The sequence below is a fragment of the Triticum dicoccoides genome, chromosome 1B (genome assembly GCF_002162155.2).
Source record: "Triticum dicoccoides isolate Atlit2015 ecotype Zavitan chromosome 1B, WEW_v2.0, whole genome shotgun sequence".
Taxonomy (NCBI): domain Eukaryota; kingdom Viridiplantae; phylum Streptophyta; class Magnoliopsida; order Poales; family Poaceae; genus Triticum; species Triticum dicoccoides.
In genome coordinates, this window is record NC_041381.1 from 69,188,759 (window position 1) to 69,194,317 (window position 5,559).

Consider the following 5,559-nt stretch of genomic DNA (forward strand, 5'->3'; position numbering starts at 1 on the left):
TTTTTGATTGTTCCATGCTATTATATTACCCCTTTTGGATGTTTATGGGATTTATCTTACACATTTATATCATTTTTGGGACTAACCTACTAACCAGAGGCCCAGCCCATATTGCTGTTTTTTGCCTATTTCAGTATTTCAAAGAAAAGGAATATCAAACGGAGTCCAAACGGAATGAAACCTTCGGGAGCGTTATTTTTGGAACAAATCTGATCCGGAGAGCCTGGAGTGCAAGTCAAGAAAGCTCCAAGGGCCCCACGAGATAGGAGGGCGCCCCCTAGGGCGCGCCCCCTGTCTCGTGGGCCCCTCGGGTGGCCACCGACGTACTTCTTCCTCCTATATATACCTATGGACCCCGAAAACATCCAGGAGCACCACGAAACACAATTTCCACCGCCGTAACCTTCTGTATCCGCGAGATCCCATCTTGGAGCCCTTGCCGGCACTCTGCCGGAGGGGGAAGCAATCATGGAGGGCCTCTACATCAACATCCTTGCCCCTCCGATGAGTTGTGAGTAGTTTACCACAGACCTACGGGTCCATAGTTATTAGCTAGATGACTTCTTCTCTCTTTTTGGATCTCAATACAATGTTCTCCCCCTCTCTTGTCGAGATCTATTCGATGTAAACTCTTTTTGCGGTGTGTTTGTCGAGATCCAATGAATTGGGGTTTATGATCAAGTTTATCTATGAATAATATTTGAATCTTCTCTTAATTCTTTTATGTATGATTGAGTTATCTTTGCAAGTCTCTTCGAATTATCAGTTTGGTTTGGCCTACTAGATTGGTCTTTCTTACCATGGGAGAAGTGCTTAGCTTTGGGTTCAATCTTGCGGTGTTCTTACCCAGTGACAGAAAGGGTTGCAAGACACGTATTGTATTGTTGCCATCGAGGATAACAAGATGGGGTTTATATCATATTGCATGTGTTTATCCCTCTACATCATGTCATCTTGCTTAATGCGTTGCTCTGTTCTTATGAACTTAATACTCTAGATGCATGCTGGATAGCGGTCGATGTGTGGGGTAATAGTAGTAGATGCAGGCAGGAGTCGGTCTACTTGTTATGGACGTGATGCCTATATACATGATCATGCCTAGATAATCTCATAACTATGCGCTTTTCTATCAATTGCTCGACAGTAATTTGTTCAACCACCGTAATACTTATGCTATCTTGAGAGAAGCCTCTAGTGAAACCTATGGCCCCCGGGTCTATCTCTTATCATATTTGCTTTCCATCTACTTTATTTGCACCTTTACTTTTTGCATCTATATTACAAAATACCAAAAGTATATTTATCTTATCATACTATCTTTATTAGATCTCACTTTCGCAAGTGGCCGTGAAGGGATTGACAACCCCTTTATTGCGTTGGTTGCGAGTTCTCAGTTTGTTTGTGTAGGTGCGTGGGACTTTTGAGGAGCCCCCTACTGGATTGATACCTTGGTTCTCAAAACTGAGGGAAATACTTACGCTACACTTTGCTACATCACCCTATCCTCTTTGAGGAAAACCAACGCAAGCTCAAGACGTAGCAAGAAGGATTTCTGGCGCCGTTGCCGGGGAGGTCTTCGCTCAAGTCAAGACATACCAAGTACCCATCACAAACTCGTCTCCCTTGCATTTACATTATTTGCCATTCGCTTCTTGTTTTCCTCTCCCCCACTTCACCCTTGCCGTTTTATTCGCCCTCTCTTTCCCATTATCCCGCTCTCCTATCCATTTGCCTTTCCGTTGCCATGGCCAAATCAAAAAGAACTAAGGGTTTTCTCCCGAGCTCTAGTGCCTTGGACAACCCCTCTATCCTCTCCAAGCTCATGAATAATGATGCTATGGAAAGACCCACCGGGGTCACCAATGATAGCTTAAATAATTATGATGAGGATGACTCAGGAATTTTTCGCTATTTACTTGATGAGTCTTTAAAAGATGCTTGGGATAGGTTATAATTAATGATTCGTGCTAGCTATGTGCCTCAATATCAAATTGAAGATTACTTAAAGAGTTTTTATATTGTCTTGCCCGCTTCTTTTAAACAAATCCTAGATTCTATTTTTGAAGGAAGTTTTCTTGAAAGGGATGCTATAGATACTTATGAAAAAATGAAAACCATATTTGGGCACCCTATGAATGATAAGGTTGAATCTACTACTCTCTTGTGCTTTTATCAAAATGAAATTATCAAAAAGATATGAAGTCTAGTGTAGAGGCAAACTTTCGTAACGTGCTTAATCTTACCTCTTCCATTAATGGCCATGTGCTTACCTTAAATAGAAGAATGAATGCCATGGAGAGGAGATCATCCTCTCCTAGTGCCAAAGATGGCACTTGTTAGATCTATCTTTATTTTTATGCCTAGCTTGGGGCGTTAAACGATAGCGCTAGTTGGGAGGCAACCAAATTTTCTTTATGTTTTTTGCTTTTGCTCCTGTTTAGTAATAAATCTTGCATATACCTTCTGTTTAGATGTGTTTTATCTTTTAATTAGTGTTTGTGCCAAGTAGAACCTATAGGATAACCTACGATGATAGTTGATTTGATTCTGCTGAAAAACAGAAACTTTGCACGCACGAATATTTTTTTTTAAATCACAGGAACGTGATTTTGCGTTGATTCTTTTTGATGCTGTTCAATAAACAAATTCTCCAGGACTTCCTATTTTGGTAGGATTTTTAGAGTTCCAGAAGTTTGCGTTAGTTACAGATTGCTACAGACTGTTCTGTTTTTGACATATTCTGTTTTTCGTGTGTTGTTTGCTTATTTCAATGCATCTATGGCTAGTAAATTAGTTTATAAACCATAAAGAAGTTGGAATACAGTAGTTTTAACACCAATATAAATAAAGAATGAGTTCATTGCAGTACCTTATGTGGTGGTTTTGTTTTCTTTCACTAACGGAGCTTATAAGATTTCCTGTTGAGTTTTGTGTTATGAAGTTTTCAAGTTTTGCGTAAAGCTTTTATGGACTATGGAATAAAGGGTGGCAAGAGCCTAAGCTTGGGGATTCCCATGGAACCCCAAGGATAGCCAAAAGCCTAAGCTTGGGGATGCCCCGGGAAGGCATCCCCTCTTTCGTCTTCGTTCATTGGTAACTTTACTTGGAGCTATATTTTTATTCGCCACATGATATGTGTTTTGCTTGGAGCGTCGTGTATTATATTAGTGTTTGCTTTTTAGTTTACCACAATTATCCTTGCTGTACACACCTTTTGGGAGAAACCTATTTGACTAGAATTTGCCAGAATACTCTATGTGCTTCACTTATATCTTTTGAGCTTGATAGTTTTTGCTCTAGTGCTTCACTTATATCTTTTAGAGCACGGTGGTGTCTTAATTTTGAAGAAATTGCTAGTCTCTCATGCTTCACTTATATAATTTTGAGAGTCTTTTAGAACAGCATGGTATTTGCTATGATCATAAAGTTGGTCCTAGAATGATGAGCATCCAAGTTGGGTATAATAAAACCTATCATAGAAAGTGAATTGGATGCTATGATCAATTTGATGCTTGATAATTGTTTTGAGATATGGAGGTAGTAATATGAAAGTCATGCTAGTTGGGTGATTATGAATTTAAAGAATGCTTGTGTTGAAGCTTGTGATTCCCGTAACATACACGTATGGTGAACCGCTTTGTGATGAAGTTGGAGCACAATTTTATTTATTGATTGTCTTCCTTATGAGTGGCGGTCGGGGACGAGCGATGGTCTTTTCCTACCAATCTATCCCCCTAGGAGCATGCGCGTAGTACTTTGGTTTTTTATGACTTCTAAATTTTTGCAAAAAGTATATGAGTTCTTTTGATTAATGTTGAGTCCATGGATTATACGCACTCTTTCACCCTTCCACCATTGCTAGCCTCTCTTGTACCACGCAACTTTCGTCGGTACCATACACCCACCATTTACCTTCCTCAAAACAGCCACCATACCTACCTATTATGGCATTTCCATAGCCATTCCGAGATATATTGCCATGCAACTTTCCACCGTTCCGTTCATATGACACACATTACTTTTGTCATATTGCTTTTTGCATGATCATGTAGTTGACATTGTATTTGTGGCAAGGCCACCTTCATAATTTTCATACATGTCGCTCTTGATTCATTGCATATCCCGGTACACCGCCAGAGGCATTCATATAGAGTCATATCTTGTTCTAGCTTTGAGTTGTAAATCCATAAAAGTGTGATGATCTTCATTATTAGAGCATTGTCCTAGTGAGGAAAGGATGATGAAGACTATGATTCCCCAACAAGTCGGGATGAGACTTCGGACTTTACAAAAATAAAAAAATAAATAAAAGAGAAAGGCCAAAAGAAAAAAAGGAAGGCCAAAGAAAAAAAGAAGAAAAAAAGGGAAATAAAAAAATAAAATGAGAGAAAAAGAGAGAAGGGACAATTCTACTATCTCTTTTTTCACACTTGTGCTTCAAAATAGCACCATGATCTTCATGTTAGAGAGTCTCATATGTTGTCACTTCCATATACTAGTGGGAATTTTTCATTATAGAACTTGGCTTGTATATTCCAATGATGGGCTTCCTCAAAAGTGCCCTAGGTCTTCGTGAGCGAGCAAGTTGGATGCACCCCACTTAGTTTCTTTTATTGAGCTTTCATATATTTATAGCTCTAGTGCATCCGTTGCATGGCAATCCCTACTCACTCACATTGATATCTATTAATGGGCATCTCCATAGCCCGTTGATACGCCTAGTTGATGTGAGACTATCTTCTCCTTTTTGTCTTCTCCACAACCATCATTCTATTCCACATATAATGCTATGTCCATGGCTCACGCTCATGTATTGCATGAAAGTTGAAAAAGTTTGAGATTATTAAAGTATGAGACAATTGCTTGGCTTGTCATCGGGGTTGTGCATGATTAAATACTTTGTGTGATGAAGATAGAGCATAGCTAGACTATATGATTTTGTAGGGTTAACTTTCTTTAGCCATGTTATTTTGACAAGACATGATTACTTTGATTAGTATGCTTGAAGTATTACTATTTCTTATGTCAATATGAACTTTAATTTTGTATTCATTTGGATCTGAACATTCATGCCACAGGAAAGAAAATTACATTATGAATTATGCTAGGTAGCATTCCACATCAAAAATTTCTTTTTTATCATTTACCTACTCGAGGACGAGCATGAATTAAGCTTGGGGATGCTTGATACGTCTCTAACGTATCTATAATTTTTGATTGTTCCATGCTATTATATTACCCCTTTTGTATGTTTATGGGCTTTATTTTACACATTTATATCATTTTTGGGACTAACCTACTAACCGGAGGCCCAACCCATATTGTTGTTTTTTTGCCTATTTCAGTATTTCGAAGAAAAGGAATATCAAACGGAGTCCAAACGGAATGAAACCTTCGGGAGCGTTATTTTTGGAACAAATTTGATCCGGAGAGCCTGGAGTGCAAGTCAAGAAAGCTCTGAGGGCCCCACGAGATAGGAGCCCCCCCCCCCCCGCTAGGGCGCGCCCCCCTGTCTCATGGGCCCCTCGGGCGGCCACCGTCATACTTCTTCCTCCTATA